At 39.7% G+C, this 26,244-nt stretch overlaps 1 protein-coding gene across 3 annotated transcripts in view; it reads left to right on the top strand.

The window, feature by feature from the left end:
- The window catches only part of LOC113014246 (teashirt homolog 1-like), a 170,583-nt gene that overhangs the window by 76,423 nt on the left and 67,916 nt on the right, over positions 1 to 26,244 (top strand). For all 3 annotated transcript variants that reach the window (XM_026155649.1, XM_026155648.1, XM_026155650.1), the window contains exon 2: positions 15,809 to 16,045. The gene's annotated coding sequence lies outside the window, so the exon portion shown is untranslated. The remainder of the gene's footprint in view (positions 1 to 15,808; positions 16,046 to 26,244) is intronic.

The following is a 26,244-nucleotide window of genomic DNA, read 5'->3' on the forward strand; positions in this document are numbered from 1 at the left end:
AGGCGAACTTTTGGGCTCTCCGGTGATGGTTGGCATCAGACTCCTTTGGATCCTGTGGGTAAAGGCTCTCCTGTGTTTTGCTTATTATAGGGAGAGAATGTGTGTTCGCTCAGTGAGACACAAGATACAGAGTTTAGCTTAGCCATTTACCTCAAAAGCGTTTAAACAAAGGGTGTAATCCTGCAGATTTAAACTCACTGTATCTAAAGCAGTTTGTGGGACTTTATTAAATCAATGGTCCTTAAAAATAATTTATGTATAAATGGTACAATTTGTTTTCCCACCCTTAGGTTGCACCTGGATTTATCACAAAAGTTCGATAAGCCTGCATCCGTTATAAAAGTCAGAACACAGAGCTGATAACTAATAGGAATTTATCTTTTTAAATAATTAGATAAACCTCCTAAATCCTTATTTTTCATTTTAATCCTTTATGATGAGATTTGCTGAATAATAGGAATTCAAAGTGTTTACTCACTGTGAATGCAAACGCCGTAGACGTTACCATTTAGTTACCCTCATGTTTATGCTCACAGGTTAAAGGGATGTGATGTGTGCAGCATATGCAAGGCTTTGCATGCAGATGTGACACCATATGTCTTTATTTGACAGAGGGTTGACGCTCTGTCAGAACCATATCATGCTAATTTGAAAATCTGGTCCCTACATATGCACATAAGCCACGAGCAGAATCAGACATCTCTTTGTATTGTGTGTGTGTGTGTAGTAAGATCTATTGTTTGACCCGCACCGCTATCAAGAGAAACAGGCACACACTCTACATCGACCCTCGACTACTTGTTTTATTCACATCCCTGAATCCACCCCACTAGTATTCCATCATTTTGATTAAAAGACTGATTCTGTACTAAAACTATGTAGAAGTTGGGAGCTCTAGCAGCCAGTGACATTTGAGGATTCATATATTTTCATAAACTTTTAACAATGTCAGTGGGACATGTCTTCAATCTTAGCCTCACAATGGCAAAGGCACTCAATCTTTCTTTAGGTCTCGACAGAACATTTGAATACGAGTGCAGGGTTATTAATGTAACAGTTCACAAGGAAGGCATCGGAAGAGTTTTTCATAGGTACGACTTGAAAGACTTCCACACCTGCCAACACTTGGCTTTCAAAATCTGGTTTGTTTTTTTTTTTAAAAGAATTAATAACTTATTTGTTAATCTAGTTACTTGGGGGCGGGATGGGATGTGAGGTGCTTTTTCCCAGTCTAATTAGTGTATATTCATCACAATGCTGATGTGTGAAATAAGTTTGATGACAGTAAAGTTATTTTCTTAACTAACTTTTTATAATAACCAACATGAAAGCAGTAAAGTGTGAAATGATTTTAGTGACACTGCTTTGTGTTTTTACTAGGTTAGTTTTTACATTCTTGCACTCTGTAGATGGTGCATGCACATTTGTTCTCCAGCACCTCTTTCCAATCACAGACCATTTGAAACAACTATCATGTCCACCAAAGACAACGACTCTCCAATATTCACAACTGAAGAGTTTGCGATCTGTTATTTATTCTTGTGTGTTTTTAAGGTTTTGCTCTTTATAGTGTCTTTGCAGAAAGGAGAGCTGAAGTTAGATCAGCTAATTCAGCATCGAACTAGTGTGTCTGCGCAGAGATTAGCTGCCCACACCGCTTCGGTTTGGCAACTTACATGATATAAACGAGCATACAGCTTAATCATCGTCATTTACAGTGCTGCATGGACAAAATTCAATCAGTATTGAGATCCCAATTTTTTGTCACGATTGTTTTTTTCGTTGTACTGATAAAATGTTGTCGGCCCACTTTTACGTATACATAACACTGGATTCACATCTATGTTGTGTACCATTCCCACTAATGCACAAATATTTGTAGAGAAATAAAATAGGTGCTCCGTAATAAATTAATTTAGGAAAATCTGAAAAGATTTTTAATTGAAAAGTTGCACCAAAATGTGACACAAAATTTAATTCACAGGGGACTGCTTTCACCTTTGCAATGTGCTTCATTTCTGTTAATTAAAATTCACTTGCAGAAAAATATGTTTTTTCAGCTAAATAAAAGTCTTTCACATTATTCATTGTACCTGCATGATGGATGTGATGAAAACTTTAGCCAAGTACTGAATCACCCCCTACCTTTCCCCTGCAATGTCTTGTGTACAGCTCAGGTTTTGTCACTTTAGATAAAAAGGGTAGACCAGATCTTTTGTCCAGTGTGTTTCTTCAGGCCTTCATTACTCAGTGTGTTTATTTTATATTTATCTTTGGCCAAGTGGAATACAATTGTGTTGGCAACTTCAGTGCGTCTTTGTGAACTGCATGCATACAGTGAGCAGCTGTACAGGCTTGTTTTTATGGACATCTAAGTTGTTGTTGGATGATTCAGGTTAGCAACCACTGCACTGTTTTTCCTGGCCTTCATGCAATCATTGTATTGCAGTTTGTGATGTGTTTTCAGATGTCTGTATAAGTGCATGTGATTCCTTCTTAGTGAACATGTATTAAATCCAAAGTCTAAACAGCGAATGATGAGCCACTTCAAGGGCCAAGTTTTTTACTTTCTGCCATGGCAGACCTTTAATATTTTGTTGTATATCTGTCTTTTAATGTAAGATTACTCATCCAGACTAGTCCAGGAAATTTCAAGCTGCGCAATCCAAAACCCACCCTGAGAGTTTACATCTACTTTAAGTACAACTGAAAATTTGATGCTCTATTTTTTGTTTTGTTTTAACTTTTGGCATCCTTTAATCAGACAAAGTGAATGTTTCCCCAACTATTTAATGGTTTTAAAATATGTCCGCTGCCTGTGGTGTAAAACAACGTATTCAGAAACATTCAAATTCTTGAGAGCTTATGTCTTTGTCATGGTTGGCTGTGTGGCAGGCGTGCAAGCAGGAGTGGTGGATCCAAAATGCAGGACTCAGACACAGAAGTTCAACTTAAAGCGCAGCTTTATTGCTGGAAACCCTCTTACTAACTAAAGGCATCAAAAGACAAACAAAAACGCTGGTGGACTAAAACACTGAAGCAGAAAACACTGAACTGGAACTGGAAACAAAACTCTGGTAACACGGAGGCAAAACACACACAGCTTGTTGAGGGTACGACGCCACACTGACACAGAGAAACACAGGGTCTAAATACACTGGGAAGTAATGAGGAGAATGAGACACAGAAGGAGAGCACAGCTGGGGGAAATTAGAACTGACGAGACAAGCAAGGCAGGACACATTCACATAAGTCACGGACCTTCAAAGTAAAACAGGAAGGATCACACAGAGACGCGAACTTGACACAGTGGAGACAGCAACTAAGAAACACAGAGACATAAACCATAAGGCAGAGGACTCTAAGAACCGAGAGGCACAGAGGGGAACTCAAACATGCAGACACAGACTTACACAGAACAGAGGGGACATAGAGAAACATGAAGGGCAAGGGATCGAAACTAGAAACTCACACCAAGTACAATAATACAAAAATCACAAAGAACTAAAACGCTGGGTCAGGAGACCCAGGACCCTGACAGTCTTGATGCATGCTCAATTGTCCAGGTAAGTAAATCCTAAGAGGTTGATTCTGTTCATCTGGTCACAGCATTTTCAATGGGAGAAATGTTTCGTCACTCATCCAAGTCACTTCTACAGCCTCAGCGGACTGCAGGTTTCCCCGACCTCATAAACAATACAGTTGCACAATAACTGAAACCAGCCCACTGAATGAACAATAGCTGTGAGGGGACTTGGATGAGTGACAAAACGTTTCTCCCATTGAAAACGCTACATCCGGATGAACAGATTCAACTTTTTGAGGTATTGAGAGCTTAGTTAGCAGTTGGCAGAGCTAGCTAGTGCTAGCTACAGATATAAACATTACATTGAAAGCAACTGCTGCCTTTTGAGGCAAGATTGTAGACAAAAGCAATAACAAGAAATTAATCTCATGAAAATATTTAAGTTTGTAGTAGAAACTATTCAATTAGAGTAGAAAAGGTTCTATATAAGTATCACATTTAACAATTGTCAGGGCAAATTTAGATTTCTGTGCTTTGAAGTCAGTCGTAGTAGTAAAGTCTATGCTCGATTGCTAGAAATTGCGGGAGAGGTTGACAATCAAGTTTAATCTAAATGGTGGTATTGATTGTTGAAAGTTTAAATCAGAAAGGCAGAAAAAAAGCAGATGCACCATTTTTTCACATCACATCTCACAAGTACAACTGCTCAACTATTGTGCTCTACTTTGTTTTGCTGGAAATATTTGTGTTTTTCCCCATTTTCTTTTTTTGTTTCCACCTGGACAGTCACATCTTCCTACCTTTACCCCCCTTCTCTCTCTTTATCCTTGTGTATCACAGCGTTCTTGTCATAAGAATGAATTGAATTTGTCCCCTTCACTACAAACAACAATAGACAGAGTAGGGACCTTCAGGAAAACAAATCACCACCCGCTCTTCCCGTTGGGGATTGAATGTTTGTGAGTCTACTGTCTATGCACGTGCGCATGTGTATTGCTGATGAGGCTGAAGGGGCAGGTGAGGAACAGACCTATGCCAAAGAGGTACCCAGGGTCATTTATTAACATGTCATCCTCACAGTGTCTGTTGAACCAGCAAGAGATCGAGACAAATGATGTTAATAATAATAAGTAGCCCTGTGGTGAAACTAGGAGGTCTGCACTGCTGTCCACGTAGGGCACCTGATGCTTATTATTAAAATTAAAAGGTGATAAGTTAGCGTCTGCACTGCTCTATCTAGAAATGCAAAAGGCATCAAAAGCTTAACAATGGGACTCGGGTTCCTACATAAGATGAATGCTCTTTTTTTTTTTTAATGTTTCTACTTCATTTCAAGGCATTATGCTATTACTGTTATAACTAAGTACCACTGTAGGTTATATGAGTTGTGTCAGATGTTTAAATTAAAGATGGGTACAATTTCAAAAGACAGACTTTGTGACAAAAGCCAAAAATATCACCGATCCATCAGTAGATGCTCTGGCTCATTGGGCGGGATGACTAACTCAGCCCTTAGTGTGACACATCCACATTCAAGGACACTTCTTATATCCTCAATCATGAAAAATGCATTACTCGGGTATCCTGAAATCTCATGTGGGTTTGCCATTAGTTAAGCCCATGTCATAGTGTTAAACAATGAGCTATACTAAATAGGCGGCACCTAAAAAAAGTTCAGAGTTTCCATCTAGTTTTGTTGTAGATCCCAAATATTGGATTTACACACGCACACAGTACCACTTAATTGTGCATCTTTAGGAGTTTTTGATAAGATTGCTCACATTCAGAGTAGTTTAAGTGATATATCACAATAATACTTTATAGGGCTATGTTCTGTCATGTAGTTTATAACAAAGCTCATCCTATTTTATTGGCACATTCAGAATATTGCAATGTAGTTTCAGCGTAAATAATCTAGAAATAATGGTATTAGTTAAATGCTGTTATTTGACGTGGGAGATTAATTTTTGTATTTTAACCTCCTTTTCTTGTGGCAATTAAAAAAGTAAACTATAATATGCTATCCCACATTACCTGCACAGTCCAGTAACAACAAAATACAACAGAATAAAAGAACAAAAAGTTAAACAGAAATATGTGATTAATGAATGAGACGGAGAAAAAGGCACATCTCTGTTAGAATGTGCAGCAAGATCCGATTATTAAAATGGGAAAACACTGAAAAGGTTTCAGTACTATTCATATCCACGTCTTGTAACATTCACTGGAGTCAGTCATTTTCATGCAGCATTCATAATTTTATCGCACAAAGACATTTGCAAAAGGGAACAAGCTCAAACCTTATTCTCACATAATAGGCCCATTGACAACATAGTAATTCAACCTTAGTGCATGACCACTGGAGGCCTGTTTCAGCTATTCAGACCACGAGAATATTCCTTTTATGACCATGTTTAATTAATTGTGGAGGAAGGGAAGACACAAAGACAAAATGGCTTGGCTTTAATTGGCTTGACCGAACATTTTCATTACAGAGAGGGTATATCTATCTCAGACAGTTTCAAAGACAAAACTTGGTCTTTTCAGGAAATATTGTGCTTTATGGGAGTATGGCAGCGTGGGTGATTTGTAGCTACTTTATGCATAAAAAACAGAAAGATATGAATGGATAAATGCAATATCTTTCATTACCAAGATTTGCAGTAATGGAGGCGCTTCTAGTCAGTTAATTTAGCTGTCTGATGTTATATAGTAAAAAAAAAGAAGTTTTAATTTCAATGTATTCTAGCCTGACAACACAGACACACGCATATGGAGAGAGAGCACCTTCTCCTCATGTTTGTCACCATCTTGGTCGTAGACTGTTGTGGGATGGAATCCTATTCTTCAAACAGTATTCGTCACAAGTCAGCCAATGTGGATGTGTGGGTCACCTGGCAAACTGATCCCACAATGTTCAGCGTGGTTGAAGTCAGTCCATCCTCTCCACTCCCAGATTTTGCAGATAGTCTCTGTGAAACCAGACTCTGTGTGGCGAGCATTGTCATCTTGGAGGATAGTTTTCAGTTCCAGACCAGATTTGTTAAGGTTTTCATTGCTCCAGCCCATATATTCAACTCTGCCTACCTGCCTGCTCAACCTACAAATGCGTTTTCCTTTCTAATGTGGAACCATTTAGGGGGAAATAAACAGGCTTTCCAACAGTTTAAGATTTATTACAAGAGGCACTGTTACAACAAAGAAATCCCTGAACAAACACAAATGTTCTCACTTTTTCTACGAAGTTTATATATACAGAAACTGCTTTAATTTTTGATCACACATTCATAAACGAGCTGAGGTTTTGGTAGCATCGCAGCTGCAGATTGCACTAAAGGTCTCCTCTTAATGAGCTTTGTGACATAGTGTGTTATTCTGCTGGGATCAACCATCATAAGATGGGCACACTGTGGTCATGAACAGGATGGACATGGTCAGCAACAAGAGGTAGGAACAACAGCCACACCATTACACCACCAGCAGCAACTTGAACCATTGATGCAAGTCATGATGGAGTTAGTTTTCATGTTGTTTATGCCAAATTCTGTTTCCAACTCCTGAATGTTCCAGTAGGAACTTTACACAGCAACCTCTGTAAATCCTTGAGATGGTTATGAGAGAAAATCCCAGTAGATCAGCAGTTTGGGAAATACTCAGACCACTGTCTGTCCCAAACAGCCACGTCACAATCAAAATCACTTAAATAACCTTTCTTCTCCATTTCTGTAGGTTATCTTGAGTATGTCCATCCATCCATTTTCATCTGCTCATCCAATTCAGGGTCTCAAGTTCTCCACCCTGTACAGGCCAACAGTCTATCACAGGACTGTGTGTGTATGTAAATGTAGTACATCCATATTAGCGATCGCTTTGTTCCATTATGGTCCATATGAATGTAGGTGCTTTAATGTTGTTTTTTGTGCATGTGCTCTAAGCTTTATCAGATATCCGTTTAATTTATTAACTAAAGAAGCTTGGTGAATCTGCATTTCCTGAGGCATTGTGAGTGAATTTAGCATTCCATTAACTGCTACATTTTACAGCTGTCATTCAGATTTACCTGTGGTTATGAACAAATATGCTGCTGCTATTGTAAGCCTTATCCCAAAGCAATAAACTGTATGTTCATGCAAATTCAGAGGCGTTCAGTGGTGATTATGATAAGTGCAGTAATCTCCTTATCTCATCACAGTCTCTTTGGTTACTGAAATGTGCTATGAAATGCATCAATACACACAGAAATTGAGCAAAACTGCAACTAATGCCACAGTCTTTCTTCCTTATGTTCTCCTTACAGCGTTATGCTGATGGTGTGGAACTACACCAACTACATCAATCACAAAGTTGGAAATCTGCTAAAAGTGCAGTTACCGGTGCAGTTATTTTTCGCAGATGCAAAAGAAATGTGGAAGCCTTGTTTCACACTTGTTTTACCAGCTGGTTGCCGTACCTTTCCATACGGCATCAGATTTGACAAAGACTTGCAGGTCACGTTTCACCAACCGAAGGAGCCCTTTGTTCAGAGTCGGTCATTCCCGGTATTGCGTGATGAAGACAACAACAGCAGATCTGCCCGGCAACAAACAGGTCAACATCAATATTTCACAGCATTTCAGTCACAAACTTCATATTTAATAGCCTGTCAGTCAGTGCTAATTACATGGTGAAGTAACTCTGGCCTGTTGTTCCAACAAAAGGTTGTGATACATTCTGTTGTTTGCTAGTAAAGCACAGCAGTGACCCTGATGACCTTGCAATAAATTACACCTTTACTTCAATATGAGCAGATATTTGTTATATCATCTGCGCAAGGACACGGGCTACAATAGCAGCAGAGTGACAGACACAATAAATAACATTTAAGGACTCAACATGTCACCTGTAAATACCCATAAATGCCATTACCTCACTTCATAGCATGTAGCCATAAACGGGTGATGAATAGAGTCTTCCAGTGCATCAGTACAACAGGTTTCTAAGAGCCCATTGATTTTGGATTTGAAAGTGAGCGTTAACGCTGAGCACTTACACCAACTTGCTGACAGTACAGCAAACACTCCCACAAAAGCTATTAGCACCTTGTTAATGCTTTCAGCGCCTTTTCACATAAGCCAAGGTCACATAGCCTTTTCAGTTTTGTCACGCGTCACAAACAGTCTGAGATTATATAAATAAAAGCATATGGAGATGGGTGGGGGGGAAAAAAATAGAAAAGTTTTTGTGGTTAATTATGCCACATAATTCAATTTTGATTAATAATTAATGTCTCCTTTCCTAACTAAATATCTATAATTAATCAACAAGTCATAGCAAGAGAGTAGGCTAATTGGTTTGAAAACACAAACCTGAATACTTAATTCATAGAGGAGGCTGACATCGCTAATTGCTGGAGTAATCAAAGCTCCACCCTTTGGGATTTGACGAAGAGATTGGTAAATGGGGGTTAGCGTGATCCTTCATAGCATTATCATGACAGCTCCATTTATAACCAGATGAATATCATAGATGACAAATACAGTAAATGGCGAAAGGCTTGCTGCATTAGGCTGTCTGAATGATAAACTCGACTGATTGAACCATTCGAGGGGTTTCACTTAAGACTGACTTGTAGCTGTTTCACACACGCCTCCTAAGTAGCTCGCGGTGTAATAACTCAGTCAACGCGAGAGGACCTGTGTCTCGCTGTTAGTAAAAGGGCAAAAAGATGGCTTTGGAGTTCAAAGCGACACCGGGACGAGACAAACATGTTTGCTGGAAACTCGTCTGCATATAAGGTAAAAATGTAAAGGCATCATTTCGAATGTATAAAAATCAATTCCATGAAAAGCCTGAAATAAGAACTTCACTATCAGATCGTTATCAGAAACTATAAACGAGACAACATAACATGCCAGTTGAAGATCAATTAAAAGAAGCCAAAGGACTGAGATAACATGTTGGCCTTGAATAAGTTCAGAATTTCCTCCACATGTATATAAATGTGTCATACAATCTGGCAACTCAACGGTTAGGACCACTGAGGTATAATCATAAATAATAAATAAATCAGGAGGAGCGGTTTCCTTCCAGGATTTCCTTTTAACGGACAAATTGTTAAGTTTTATATTTGTACCAGCTGTAAAAATTTGGGATTGGGCTCAGACCACAGATAGCAAAAATTACAGATGTTACAGAATAAAATACAGTATAATGAGTGAATGATGAATAGTTGCAAGTCTAGTAGAAATGGTAAGAGGTAAGAAGAAAGCCCAACAAGGAGTCTTTGATGATGAAACACACTAGGAATAGCCGCTAAACATATTTTTTTTATCCAAGTCAAACGTGATGTAAAACAAGAACTAGATTTGTCTTGAAAACTTAGAGTTGAAATAACACATGACTCCTGCTAAAGGCTCATTTGCATGGAGTGTGTCTCGCAAAGTTTGAAGATGGGACTGTCAGACTCCATTTATGTATTGTTATCACACTAAAACGCTGCTATCCGTTGCACATGACCTCCAATAAGGATACACATGAATGATAACAAAGCTTCAAACAAAGAAATGTTGCAGAGTTGAGACTTTTGGTGTGATCTCAGTTTGAGGTGAAAGCTAATTTAGAGCTGCAGCGTGACCTGCTCGATCGGAGATTACCGGTTTGGAAAGTAATGTGTCAAACTTTGCCGACAATCTCAGGACCGTTACTTCACAGGAGACCGCTCGTGCCTCGGTTTATTTTTATTGAGCCTGATTTTCTAAGGGCATTGGCGCAGAGGCTTTGTGCAAATTCCTGCCACCTCCAACCACCTCTGGCACTGTTAAAATCATCAAACCTAAAAGGCACTGTTGCCTCCTTAACGACTTGTGGCACACCTTTTCTTGTGATCCTGATTTGCTTAATTCTAATTTTCAACATCTCACACTATTCTTTTTAGAAAAGGTATTCTTTCTTCATCTGCTGATTTTGTTTAATGTCAATTTCTACTTAAAATGGGCATCTATTTTTGTCACCAGACAAGATTTATTACCACCACACAGGTGACAGCGAACTTGGCTGAAATTAGAATACGTTTTGTCCATGACATGGGCACATCCATGGAGGGGCTGCAACCTTGTAGGCTGTTTCCTGCTCAAGGGAAAGGCACCTGTGAGTGTGTGTGCGTGCTCTGAAGGATACTGTATGCAGACATATATAGTATATAGAAGAAGCGAAAACCCGTAAGAGAAAAAGTCAGAATGTGGAAATGCAGGTGAGCTGGGGAATTAGGGATATTCTTGGGCAGAGTTTAGGGGACACTTCACTGATGTATCTCCACTGGCCTGAATTCACAGTTGGGGTGTTTTATCTGCTTAACGGTGTCACCTTCAGAACCTGGCAAACTAAATTTCCAGTGCAATGTAGCAGTAACATTAATACGCTAGCCTTGCTTGATTTAATGTTCCTGGGTTAGACATACAAATCAGTCCAAAGCAATCTTAAGAATTTCACTACTAAAGTGTCTTTTTGTCCTTTGATTAGTAAGTGCTGAAAGGGCTAAAGTGGTAGCATTGCTGAGCTACTAATGCACAAAAACTGGCTGAGAGTTGTCCATCATTGGTCATGATGCCCATAGGTTGCACTTAACATATCATACTAATAGAAGACAAAGTATAGTTGCTGCAAATTGTTTACGAGGTAGTAAAATCTTTCCCTTGAGAAGTGATCTGTAAGAGATAACGGCGATATATTTTGAGGTGACATGCTTTGCGTACCTACTCTTTTGCAGCCGAGCCAGGAAATCTTTTCACACTCTTTCACGTTTCCACTCTTTTTACTCCCTCGCAGGTTTCTACAAAATAAAAGCGACAATCTTTGGAGATGTTTCCTCTCTCACCTCCTCCGCAGGGGTCAGATTGCTTTCCTTCACACTGCTCGCGGAGCGCTTCCTGGGGGTCAAGAGGCTTATTTTGTTAATTGATTGTAAGCGTTGTATGACAGCTCCCTTGATACTGGTGAACAAGTCTGACAAAGAGCCTGGTCACCAGCAGCAGTGATTGATCTGTGGGATCGATAGCTAGCGGTTAGTGCAAATACAGAAAAGGTTCACGTTGGCTGCTAATGGTGATGTTTGCGGGTTTCCACCTGGTCTAATTATTTTCGAAGGCACTGACAGCTGGTAATCCTTCGCTGTTTGTCTTTTTTTGTCGCTTATGGGTAAAAAATGGCACTTGGACTCATCAGAGAGATAAAATTTCCCCTAAATTACATAAAAAAAGGTTGTTTGTTCTGGGGAATTGGTTTTGTTAATGCAACTTTTGTCCCCTTCGCAAACTGGTCTGTTTTCAGCTATGCTGTTTACAACCTGTAACCTTCCATCAGGGCTGTGAGAGGAAGTTGATAAAAGGACAATGAAGGAGGATGGTATTACGATGGAATGTAACAACGCCATAGAGTAACCATTAATCCGCTCCCCTTTTTCCCCCTTCACACTCTACTCATTTGACCATTTCCCCATCACTGCCAACTTCAGGAGCATCAAATTACAAACAAAAAAATCAGCCTTCGTCACAGCTGAGGCTCACACGCGCCAAGTTGGCAGGCTTTGGCGGCGGGCATCATTCGAATGTGTCTGCTCTGATATTTCCCCTTTATCTCCCATGACCTGATAATGTGAACCCTCTAATGAAGCTATTGTGTGCCTGTCCAAAGCCATTGTCTTCCAGAGGGAACTTTCTTTTCTCTATTCGACATGTGCTACCCTCACTGATGAGCACACCTGTAATGGCCACATCTCTGGCTTCTGACTTTGTATGCCTTATCATTGTTCTCAGTTTTGGTCAGTCTCCTACTATCTGCACAGGCAATTTATTCTTCTCTTCCGACGCATTTTCTCAGTTTATCTTTGTAATTGTGGTTGTTTGATGCCCAAACCTGCTAGGACAAAAAGGTTACAAACGCTGATTGAAGTGTTAATAGTCAATGTTTACCTAAAAACAGGAAGTTTATGCATCTATTAACACCTTCATTGTGCAGTAGTTTTGTTGTGTACACACTTGGGATAAGAAATTATCACGAGATAGAGCTCACTCTGAAAAATCGTACATACAGTACAGCATATTTACAAGTTGATCAATTCTAGCATGTTGGTTAGAATTAACTGAAATAGATGTCCTGCCTCTTGCATGCTCTGCCCATATCTACACAAAACTGATTATTTTCAGCAGTATGACTGAACCAGACTACTCCCTATGGTTTGCAGTATGTTACAAAGGCTAATTTCAGACAATGGCTGATTGTTCTGACATTATCCAGAGTGTGAAAATGGTGAAACAAAGCTTGCATATAATATATTTGGTTGAGATGTCTGTTGTGCTTTAGCCACTCAAAATGCTGGCTGACTGTGACATACTTTAAACTGGACAGTGTTTTGATCATTGTGATGAAACCAGCTGATTTATTTTTGTCTCCAGAATGTAAAAGAATGTACTTTACCTCCACCGGCGCTCATCTGAGGTGGTGTCTGCGATGCTGTTATCGCACTGCGTACTTTTTGTTACCCTGTTATTGCATGCACAAGGAAAACGTATGTGAAGGTGATTTACATTCATGTCTAACACACTTGTCAGAGACTGAACTGACTGCTCACGTTCATGTTTAAATGTCATATTCCACTGCATTCCCCCTGACAAAGTCAGAGATATTTCTTCTTTATCCATAAGAAAAATAAAACACAGGAGCGTGGATGAGTATGTGACTGCCTTCTTTCATTTTTCATTTCCTTATGTAAACATTGTTGTGTTAGAGGAATATCATTTTTCTAAGATGCAAGAGTAAATTTTTCTTTCATGCCAAGATTTCCTGAAACTCATACCAAGAGTGACACACTCAGTGTGCTCGCAGACAGTGAGAGCCAAGCAACGAAGACACCTTTGATGAAGCAAGCAGAAAAGCCTTTGATGTAGTGTGAGTTTATGAGGCTGATTCCAGCTGCTTTGTGCTCCTCAAGGCCGTCCTCCTACGACTTCTCCCACCAAATTAGAAATGGCACCTGTACACCTCCCTTATTCTTAAACAATCAGCGTTCGCTGTTTTCCTCTTGTTTGTCTGCTGCATTGCCACATAACATATTTGTTCTATTATGTACAGCTCACCGTGGAGGTTGTACAGAATTAAGCAGTGGCAAAAAGAGAACCACGTTAAAAGCAAGTATGGGACAAACATTCGTCTGTCTCTTTTCTTCTCTTTTCTTTTCATATTTAGCTTCTGGCTAAATATAAATAATAGTGGGAAATATTCTGGGTCAAATTTGACCTTTATCTTAGCTCAGGAATTCTAGCCCCCCCAAAAATCCCTTATAATAAGTTTCACTATCAAATTTGGTACCACTGATCTATTCATGCATAAACAGCCTGTCTGACTTTGATAACAGGATGATTAATCCTCAAATAATGCTTCAGAGATCTATAGTGATCAATATTCATTAATATTAGCTGGCACTCAGAACACAAAACATAAAAATGGGTTATTGCTAAACACTCTGTCTATTAAAAGCAGTGGTGGGCAACCTTGCAACATAGGGCAGCATCAATATTTTTATTTATGTGTGTTTTGAGTCGCTTTAAGGAAACATTCTAAGTATATAAGAGTCAACCACTTACCCACCTCTGGGTGCTGGGTGGATGTGTCGATGACCAGCTGTCACAGTGTGAGAGGCGGGCACACTGTAGACAGACCACTGTCCATCACACGGCCAGTTTAATTATGATATAATTGACCAAGTGGACACATTTAAATTACAGCGATGATACCAAAGTTTAACTAATATGTGTCAACTTAAGCCCTTTTCAGTATTTCATATAGATATGAACTATAATGTTTAGCCATTATGGAATGAGAAACTTTAATTTTTTCATAACATGACATAATTATCATATTTATATTCAGTGAAATATATATGATAGTCTTTTTTTGTATTCTAAGTCTTGTCAAAACAATATTAAACAATAAAAGGTTTAATATTGGCCCCTAGATATATAAGACTAAATGCATATAGAGCATAAATTTGGCATTCAGTACTTACATAAATGTAGTTTGCATTCGCCACTGATTATATTTTACATCCTTATTAAATGACAGAACTCTGTATTTAATACTGTAATTTTCAAGCATGACAGTGCTGGTAAATGTTTCTTAAAAGTATAATTGATATTTCAAAAATGTTCCGTCTTGCTGTTGTTTGTTTGCACAGCAGAACAACATAGTGCGTACAGCGTTGGAGCATTTTATATTTTTCAGGTGTGCCTGCTTATGATGAAGCCACTACAGAAGTCTCATACTATCAGGAAACAGCTGTCCAGCTCTAATCTTTTTATGAGCGATATGCTGTTTTTAATGAAAGCCCTCGCAGCTCTCCACAATCAGCTGGCCATATCAGAGCTTATATTTCATCCTGCTATTGTGATGTCATCACCAGGCGCAGGCATAATACATAATTCCCTGTGTTATGACAAACTGTGGCCTCAGGCCAGAGAGGTATATGAACGCTTTTGGGCCCATGTCAAGTCCATGCCATTTGTGCTGGAACAATCGCTCTCGGCTTGTTGGTTGATCATATGAAATAAGGGCTGGCATCAAACAACAAATAGGTCAGGGCCATTTGAATAAAAAAGTGAGGAAGTCAAACGAATGGCTTTGCAGCTTGAGATGCCAGTGGTTCTCTGTCTCACTCCTTTCCTGCGTAAATGCAGTAGGCTTCATTCTCAAAATAGTAAAAAGCAGTGGCATAGTTTTTCTTTCGCAGTTACCCTGAACAGCTTCAGTCAAAATATAAATATATATTGATATATTACTGGTATATGTAAGTTATATTTTAATTAAACATTATTTGTGTCCTTTAATTGGTCAACATATAAACTGCTACCATTTTTTGTATTTCTATATTCAAGCCTTTCAGAAACCTTGCATCAAAGCATCAGTGGAGGTTTGTCTGGAACAGCAATATGCTTTTTATTCAGCAGTTATAGTATTTATTTTACTGTATATATCTTTGTTACTGTCAAGGCTTAAGAGACTGGAGGGAAAGTACTTAATTTTGACAATATGTACAAAAAACCAAAGTGAAAATGTGATTAATGCTTTCACTGTAATTACTGAAGTCATTTGGGGAACATAAATGTACCGAATGGGGTTCATTCCTTGGGCACCGTGAATGCCCAGGGAAACCATCAAATAGAAATACAGTTGTTATTTTTTTTTGTACTTGTGAAGAACGACTGATCCACTAGCTAAAACCAGTGGCTAACTCGTTTCTCCATCTTATCTCAGGTTCTTCCCGTGGATAGAACTCAGCTTCCCCATCTCAGGCTACAGCTGGAGGATCCCCTTGCATCACCTACAACCAGAACCTGCACACGGACAGCTGGGTTGTGTACCACTGCTGAGCTCACAGAGACTACAGAGCTGAAGTAAACAGTGAAGCTGGAGTCCATCCATGAGAGGAGAGACAGGTGAATGATACCCAGGACCTCAACAAGTCTTGGTCCTGGGTACTTACCTGGGAAAGTAAGTCCATACACTACTTTCATATGAAGCACTTTAAATAGATATTTCAGTTTGGTCCAGGATAGCCAAGTGACTGCAAGGCAAACACTGAATTTAAATAGAGCTATAGTGCTACCATGGCTAAAATAAAATATAATATTATATCATATCATTTTAAAAAAGGCTGATTAAATTATAGAACATGATTTGACTGCAATCCTAATGCTGAAGATTTGGGGTTCCGCCTTGTTTGCTAAAGCTCTTTTCACAAGCAGGCGGATTAATGCTGCATATGAGATTCTCACAATTGTGATAAAATAACAAAAATTCCTATTTTAAAAAATGAAATCTATCAAACTCTCAAATTACTGTTTGGAAACCTGAGCATAAACACAGGCTGGTAGTGAATTCAGGGAAGCAGAGTGTTTGCTGTTGTTTGCAGTGAGCCGGCCCCACCCTCCACTGGCTCGCTCTCAGCCCCCAAAATCTTTATCTGCTACATGATGCATGAAAGCGCAGTGCCTTCTCAAACAACTTTACATGACCCCTGACCCCATCTGCACAGATGCAATATGGCCTCGCTGCCACCATCCATTTCGGCCTGTGGAGTAGATTCAATGAATTTTTATTATGCCGCACGTGTATGTCACTCGGTTCGACTCTTTCTTTTGATCCTCATCGCCACCAATGTGTCTTGGAAATACATCACTTGAAGATGTTAGATGTTTGTGGCTTTTGTGAAAAAAAAAAAAAAAAAGAAGAAGAAAAAAAGAGCTCCAGTTTCACGTTCCATCTTTTTATTTGCTGAAATCTAAAGTAAAATCTGCACAGTAGGTAGTACATATTGGTTTTTTTATTTGTTTTCTTACTTCAGATGACAATTCCAGCAGGATTGTGACAGGCAGATTTCCAACCAGGCTTTCTGGCAAACACCAAACTGAAGATAGATTTGAAATTCTGTTCTTTATAAATTTTGGCTATCTCCGTTGAAAATCTGGCATTGTCGTTTATTAAAAGCTTACATGTGTTCAAATTGGTCCTGTCCAACAATTTTTGCCTGTTCTGCTGCTTTTGGGTGCCCGGCGTTGGTTTTTGAGTTGGACCGATATTTCTCTGTGTTGAGAAACTTTTTTTTTTTCCATGTGAATATTTGCGAATTTAATATATTTCAGGACTGCAACAGTTTGCTTTCTGCATCAGCAGCCTGCAAACTGAAAATGGTGATTTTATGGGATTGTGTTTAAATGATGGTTTTTAGGGCTGTCACTCAGTCTGCACCACTGAGAAAAGCCTGTATGTTCATCTACCTTATTCAGTGTCTTTTTTTGTTTCCTTCTGAAGCCTCTCAAATTGTCAGTGCCAGGCAACAACTATATGTTCCCCAGAGGGAGCCCAAATATCCAGGGAATCAGGCGTCATTTAGCCTGTAAGAGCCTTTTTCTTTCCCTGACACTCTGTATTGCCTTTTATTTCCCCCCCTCTCTTCTACTCTCGCTATCCTCTCTGCCTCCCAGCTGTACAAACATTCAATCTCATTAGGTGGTCTCATTCATTCTTCCCTCAGCCTCCTCACTTTCCAGCCCACTGTTTTTGATGAGTTTTTAATCTTTTGCGCTTTACTGGACGCTGATGTACAGTATACAGCTCTGTCTGTGTTTATTTTCACTGTTTTTTTAATTTTATAAAATCGGCTCGCAATGCATCTATTTTATGAGAAGGCAGAAATCTGAATATAATCTCTGTCCGCTTCTTCACGCCGCGTCTTTAATCGTCTTCCCTCTAATTGCACCATATAACACTTCCTACCTTCCTGACTGTCCTCATCCTCTTCAGCCTTCTCACTAAACTCATATCCATCTCTCTTACTACACTGTCCTCATTTACAGGGATCGAAATCAAAAAAAGACCAACTTTAAGTGTCACCCTGCTTTCTAGCCAGATTTCATAATAAGATTTCAGATTAAATGTTATAGTAATGGAACACTAGCCCATTTATTTTACAGTGATACTATTTTTTAAGAATTAGAAGTGATGGAGTTGTTGAGTTCGATTTTAGCGGTGTAATGAAACGCTTCTGAGTGAGTGCACTTTCATTTCGAGATCATATTGGACCATTTGCTCCCTTTACAATTCACAGCCCTGTGTTTTGGGAATTAAACCATTTATATCCTTGCTGGTGGGCCCCAAGCAGATACATTGTTTAACTGTCACAGATGACAGGGATAAAGCAGGGATAAGGACATAGTACTGTAACATGGTGCCGCTGTGCGTATGTGTGTCATTGTAAGCGTTTATACGCCTCTACTTATGAGAGTGACTGCATAGAGTACCGCAGATAAGACTGTCTTTTTACTGCACAGTCCCAGAGTTGTACAATAATGCGCACAGGGACAATAAAGATTTAAACAAGCACACTTGCTGTTTGTGCTTCTGTACTCACCGAACACTATGTGCACAAAGACTGAGTGAATTGAATTGGGGGATTTTTCTTTTAATATATGAACAATAATCTTTCTCAACTGTCCAATACTTTTTTTTTTTTTTTACAAGAAAAAGGGAGAAAAAGGATTATTATTGTCTGGTAAGTTAAGAGTGAGCAGAGCACAAATAAATGCCATTGCATTGATGTGTGGAGGTAGTTTGAAGAGGATTTAGAGACATTTTAATCGAGAATTCACATCAAATTTACCTTAACTTTCAACGTTTGAAGGGCATAAATGATAGAGTAAGTCATAAGCTACTCGTTTAATTTTCAGGGGGAACTTTGTGGGCTCTTCTGAGCAGATGCCTATGTCTTCATTAGACTTTGTGTCTAATGACGTGCTTTGTCTCTGGGTCTGTGTTTCTACAACACTGTTCCATTATCACTAAAAATAAACTGCTAACATCCAGAAAGGACTATTTGTTTATCATACTATAAAAATGGCGTACTTTATGTCCCTGTACATCTTGTTTTATATCAGTGCTTATGTAATACATTCATACATGTCCTTTGTATAAGCGAGTGTGCGAGAGGAAAGCAGCAGCTGCCAGGATGTGATGACTCAATTTCTTGACAACCCTGGCACTGAGCAGCTATTTGGAAAAACTGAAGGAGATACTGGCTGATGAGGAACTGCAACTGCCTATTAATTTGAGCAAGGGGAGGGCGTGTGGGAAGAAGAGGTCGCACAAAAAAAGTCTTTGCTAGCTTGAATGTAGAAATCTAACAGAGATAATATTCTATTGCTCCATTGTTTCTTTGTTTTGCTACGGTGTTTTTTGGGGTAATTAAATAAAAGCACCATTTGTTTGTCAGTTTTCCCACAGCAGTATTTTCACCTACAGCCTTCCTTGATTATCTTAAACTTTTGGCGGCGGAACAAATTCTGTTAGTTAAAATGTGACGTGTAAAACAAATGACTAGCTCCTTAAATTGTTCTTCTCCAGAAATGGTGTACCCACTGTCATGTATATCACTGTCCTTCAGCTGTTTGTTAACACAGATATCTACTTAGCCAATCACATGGCAGCACCTCAATGCATTTAGGTATGTAAACACGGTCAAGGCAACCTGCTTAGAATAAGGAAATAAGTACTCTACTTTGAGCATGGCATGATTGAGAATGGTCTGGGTGGAAATTCTTTGTTTGAGGTCAGAGGAGAATGGTCTGGCTGCTTTCAGCTGATAGGAAGACAACAGTATCTCAAATAACTACCTGTTACCACAGTATCCAGAAAAGCGTCTATGAATGTACAGCACTTCGATCCATATGGGCTTCAGCAGCAGACTCACATCTGCCAAGAATTGGAAACAATTTGCACGGGTTCACCGAAATTGGACAACAGAAGATTTGAAAAATATCGCCTGGTTCAATGAGTCTGTTTCCGCTGTGACTTTCAGATGGTAGCGTTAGAACTTGGTGTAAAGAACGAGCAAGCATGGAGCTGCTGCTTTTGTGACATGTGGGGGTGTTTTCATGGCACTCTTTGGGCTTCTTTGAAACAACCAAGCATTGTTTAAATGCCATGGCCTAGTTGAATATTGTTGCTGACCATGACCATGCTTTTTTATACCGATCATCTGATGGCTGGATAACACATCATTGGCACAAATTATCTCAAACTGGTTCCATGAACATGTCAATGAGTTCCCTGCACTCAAATGGTCTCCACGGTTACCAGATCTCAATCCGATGGCGCACCTTTGCGATGTGGTGAAACCGGGGATTCATATCATGGATTTTCATCCAAGGAATCTGTATCAACTGGGTGATGCTATCATGTCAACATGGACCAAAATCTCTGAGGAATATTTCAGGTACCTTGTCGAATCTATGCCACGAAGAATCAAAGCACTTCTGAAGGCAGAGTCCAACCCAGCACCTGCTAAATATAACTGATAAGGTGAGTGTATGTACATCTACATTATTGACTCCAAGCAAAAAACACTAAAGTATGTAAACCTATCATAGACTCCACTGAGAACTGTTTCAAGGTCATTCAGTGGACATAACAGCTTCCTCCATATGTAGCTTATCTTCATCCAATCCCTGTATCACATCTGACAGAGAGAAAATAGCCACGTTCTATGTACAGTACAACACACACTCGGTAATCTAGTCGCTATGAGATATAGATAACCCCAGAAACCACAGGTAACACACAAACAAATCACGAGAAGTTCACTTTATCAGCAGCCAAAGGAGACCTGGCAACCTGTCTCCGTGCTATTGTTAATCGTTCTTTCTCTCTCTCTCCAGCCTCCATCTGTCTTTCCCCCTTTTCTTCCTCCCATGATCTCTCTCGCTCTCCTCCTTCTCCTTCCCACTTACTCCTTCCCTCTCTCACTCCTTCGTTGAAGCCCACAATTTAATAACCTCAAGTGCTGTCAGAGGAGGCATTGAAAAATGGCTTCTATAAAACATAACGGCCTTAATCAGAGTGCGCCGAGGATTCTCCCTGCTGCTGCTGATTCCACCCCCTCCTCCCTCCCTCCCCCCCAATCCCCGCCTCTAATGAATTAATGTTGAAATATGCAGGGGCTCAGTAGTCATTAGATGTGCGCCGTGAGACGTGATTTAAGATGGCTGCCTTTATGTGTCTGCCAGGCAAGATGGAGCGGGACGGGCCCGGCTGGACAGTGATTGTCTTGACTGACTGAGCCAAAAATGCTTAAGATCACCCTTTGTTGAGGGTGATAAGTTACCGCGTATGTTTTTCTCCCAGCCTTTTGTAGGCCCAAATTGTAGGCCCAAATTATGTGATCAAGAAAAAAAAATGGCGTGTTCTTTTCGTGTGAATATGACCGTATATCAAGTGGGATACAGCGATGTGGGCTGATATGTTGAGGAGATTCATTTTCTTTATCCAGCAGCCAGCCAGATAAAGTATCCTTTATCCAGTTAGTCAGGTCTCTCTTGAAGGAGAGACTTTTAATCTCGGTGAGATTTCTTTTTTTTTTTTTTACTTGGATAAATAAAGTAGCACAGTGTGACATGCTTTAGCTATAGCATACAATCCAGTAATTATATGGATTTCCACTCCTCCCTCAAAGCATAGATTAACCCCTTGGATCTGCAATCTTATGGTCTGGTAGTAGCCAGACTGTGATGTTCCTGCTCATAGCTGGGCTAGGTCAACACATTGATTAGCTCAGTTTGTGAGGTCATGCAGGCATTAAATTCACTGCCATTTCTCTTAGCAGAAAAAGCAGGGATGCTACTAAAACAGCTCATCTGTCGACGTGTCCCCAAAAGTCGCAGCCGAATGGAAATCTCGTGACCCTGAAACTGAGAAGGCGACGTGGAATTTCAGCCATCATTAAGGTTTTAAGCTACATCTGTGATTTTCCTTCAGTCAAAATCTTTTCTGCGTTTGCAAACTACTTTCAACTTGAAGCTCATGTGAATCAAACTGTAAAGTGAGTGATTTTGTGCTGTTTTGCTTACAAAATCTTAATTAGTGATGCTGACTTAATCATCTGATGCTGTAGGATGAGCTATTTTGGTTGAACACTTGATGCATCAACTTAACAGCTATCAACTGTGTAGAAAAAATGACGTTTTGAAGGAGGATCAGTAATAAAATCCAGAAGCAATACCAAAGGAAATTGCTGCCACAGTAAACTGATTTGATGAAGAGAGAAAACCAAAATAAAACACTTTTGCCACGTTGCCGTTGAAGATTCGGGTCATGAGTGACCACAAGTGACAACTTATGATGATTTTTTTTTCCAATAAAATAATCTAAACATAGCAACAGAACACCAAACCTTGTGAGGGAGAAACATTTCCAGGAGCCACCTCATAATCCCAACACTGATTCAGCAGGTTAAGGCTCAGTGTCGCTCACTGATGTGGACTGAATGTTTTGTCCTTCTCACCAGTTAACCAGCTACAAAGCCAACCCCGGGCCTCGGACCAGTACCGGTCCGTGAGTCGTTTGGTACCGGGCCACGAGAATTGAGGCTCAGGTGTGAAATGTATGGTTTTCAGGGGTTTTATCGGTTTTCAGTGTTATTTTGTTATCGTTTTGATCGTTAACTCGGTTTTCCTGGGTCTTTTCACGTGTGTTATGAATAAATCTTCTTTTTTTCAGTACCGGTACTAGTTTTATTTTGTTGTATTTATCCATGACACATTAAAGGCCGGTCCGTGAAAATATTGTCGGGCATAAACTGGTCCGTGGCGCAAAAAAGGTTGGAGACCGCTTCTCTACAACCATCAGAGAGTAGTGAGAAAAGAGAAAATGTGAGTGACCTGCAGTTCTGTGAGTAAAAATGCCTCGTTAATGTCGGAGGGTAAGAGGAGAATACCCAGACTGCTTCAAGCTTATAGGAAGACAACAGTAAGTCAAAAAAACCACTTATTACAACGAAAATATGCAGAAGAGCATCTCTGAATGCCCAACACGTCTAACCAGAAGGCCTACAGCAGCAGAGGACCACACTGGGTGCCACTCAGCTGTCAGCTATGAACAGGAAACTGAGGCTACAACTCACCAAAGTTGGACAACAGACAAATCTTACCTGGTGTGATGCGTCAAGATTTCTACTGCGACATTCAGTTGATTTATTTCAGGCAGAAAGGGTGTAGGCAGCTTATACACCCCTACCTCTCATACTAATAATATATTTTTCGCCAACCACAAATTGACAATACAACAGAACATAGTATTTCATAATTACTTTAATTTCAAATAAGTGAAATATCAATAAACTTCTTAATTAACATTTGAACATGATGAAAGTTCCATTTAACTTCAAAACATTACTGTTGTTATTCCATAAATTTACTCGCGTAACAGGAAGCAATGCTAAAGTCTACCTGAGCATAGTTGCTGACTGTGTCCATCCTCTTATGACCACAGTGTACCCATCTTCTGATGATTGCTTCCAGCAAATCTGCAGCAACTGCGTTATGCCATCATGACATTGTTTTCAGCACCCTGTTGAATCTGTGCCACATAACATTAAAGCAGTTCTGAAGGTTAAATGGTGTCTGACTAGCAAGGTGTGTCTAACAGAATATCAGCGGAGTGTATTTGCACTTAATGCAGTTTTAGGATTCATTTCTGTTCTGTTGACCCTTAAGAGTCACTGCACCACAGGCTGCCTGGACCTTGATTTGAGAATAAAAGTAGAAATACTTTGTGATGTGATTAATTTGATTAATGTAATTAGCATTCTTTTGCAAGTCTTATGCACTTTGCACACCGTGAAAGCATGTGTAATTTTACGACTACCTCGCCTAACGAGGTAATGGTAACATACTGATACCGTAACATGTTCTCGAGGAGAAAACTAAAGATGTTATAGCTGTTAGTCATACACCTCACCGCTGTGCTCCACAGAATTCATGAGAGCCACGATACGTCAAGACAAGCCTTACCATCAAACGCTCTTCAGACAGATATTAAAAAAGGAACATCAAAGTGAAGATGCTGTAACTTTTCTGAGCATTTTTTTGACAATGTTTCATTACTGCTGGGCAGGTCTATAATCTATTTCCTTTGAGACTTCCTTCTTAAGTCAAGATCACACAATTATGAGAGCTCTCATTCTGACGGCGGGGCGGAAATTAATTAATAAATAAACACTGCATTTTTACATTCATCAACATGCGGTAAGAATAGCTCTAATTATCACAGGTGAATTAACACTTTCATATTTGTGTCAAAAAATTAATTGTATCCCTTAACAGCAATTCCCAGGGGAAGTTAAAGAAGAGAATGGGTAAGGTAAGAAGGGAAAAAAGAAAAACAGTGCGGACCACCAAGAGTGCTAATTGCTGCTTTCAAAGCCTTGCATCAGTGTTACCGTCTTTCTACGAGAGTGTACAGTGTCCCACAGAGAGATGATGTAGGTAGAACCTTGTTACAAATACATAGATGTCAAGTCTTGATCTGCAGTACCTGGCAGGGAAGTTCTCTTCATCTTCACTTAACCAGGCAAGCTGACCGAGAGCGAGCTGTATTTAGAGCAGCAGCAGCGACAGGTAACTGTTAAATGGCAGAACTTACGACTGAGTCGTCTGCATGTGTGGCAGGCTTCCCCTAATTTTGGGCAAGTTATAAATCTTAGCTTTGAATGTGATTTTGAGTGTGTGTTTATTCACGGGTATATGTATCAGTTATAGCAGAGGCTTCCTGTCCCTGCTCCTTTCACTCGTAATGTAGGGCTAACAAGCATGACAGGGAATACCGAGTCTCTCAGTAACGAGCTTCCTATGGGGAAGCAGAGAACAGATAAGGGTCAGAGACATTGTAAGGGAAAGATTCATCATTTGAATTCTGCAACACCAAAGATAGTGGCTATATAACACGTGCCCCACCTCTGTCCACCAAAAACCAGTTATCTCCAATGTAATAGCCAAACCAGGAAACCTGTTCAGTCAGTTGTGCTGTTGCACTGCCATAACAACAGGGTACGATTTGACCTTACTCTTCTGTGTCCAAAGAGTTACACAGAAGAGTCTGGGAGATTTTGTGTATATTAATTCCTCCACTGAACTAGTTGAAGTTCACTAACATTACAGTGGCAGCAGGACTAAAAGACAGATTTCAGACCATCTGCTTTAGGATCACTCTGGTTCCTGAATTATTTTTGTTGGGAGGGGAAAAAAGCTGTATGTAAACTTAAACCTTAATCTTTAACACGACGCTAAAATGATCTGTCACACATTTAGAAAAGTTCATTGTAAACAATACTTCAGTAACTACAGTCCCAATCATTTGTTTCCTCATTAGTCTTTTGATTTTTTCTTTCAGGTTTTCTGAAAATCAGTTTCCAAATCAAAGTGAGATCTGAGTAAGCGTGTAAACAGCAGGTACACAGCTCCAGCTTCACATACTGTAAGTGGGCAGCTCCTCTCTCTCTCCTTTAAATCTTTCAGAACATAAAAGACGACTAAAGAAGAAGCCCGAATAACTATTTGACAAAATGCTGCAGACTCACTCACCTCTTAATGTCCCACCTTATACTGCTTTTTGTGAGTGACAGAATTGCTGAGAGGACATGCCCTATGTGGGTGCTTTTGACCGTTTTCCTTTTTGAGTGTTAATGTCTGAGTGAATATCCGTGTACCTGCGCTGTGACTGAATGACAGAAGGGGTGAGAGTGAGTGAGGGATCACTTCATGCATATGGTCTCCTTGTGTATATGCATGAAGTGTGTACGTGGTCAACCCACTGGTGAATACCACTGCATTAGCTAGGCCATTAGCGCATTTAGCTGTCTGTAATGCCCGAGTGTTAGTGACACGTTTGGGTCCCCCTTCCACTTAGGCACTACTTTTGACAGACAGGACTGACATGCCAGATGACAGTAATACTACTGTGTGGTAGCGAGCATTTTTCTTGTTGACATAAAATCCCATGAAAAGACCAAAGCCTGTGTAGTGTATTTATACTGACCGAGAACTGTTAAAAATGAACAAATGAGCCACACAGATTACAAAGCACATTGGTTCTAGAGCATATTTTAAGCTAATTCCTTATACACCGTTCTGTTGCTATAAAAATATTTACTAAAGTGCAACGTTAGCCACTAAAAATAATTCCTAAAAAGACACTACTGGCTGCTGTTTAGTAAAAAATCTTTTAAGTAAAAAACATATTTGTGAGTTATGTTTCCAACAAGAGCAAATGGGAAGTTAAAATGCATTCATACAGTATAGCACTGAGAAACGTAAGTAGGCACGATGTGTGAGAAATTACATGCACAAGACTAAAGTAATAGC

Source organism: Astatotilapia calliptera, chromosome 22 (genome assembly GCF_900246225.1).
Source record: "Astatotilapia calliptera chromosome 22, fAstCal1.2, whole genome shotgun sequence".
Lineage (NCBI taxonomy): Eukaryota > Metazoa > Chordata > Actinopteri > Cichliformes > Cichlidae > Astatotilapia > Astatotilapia calliptera.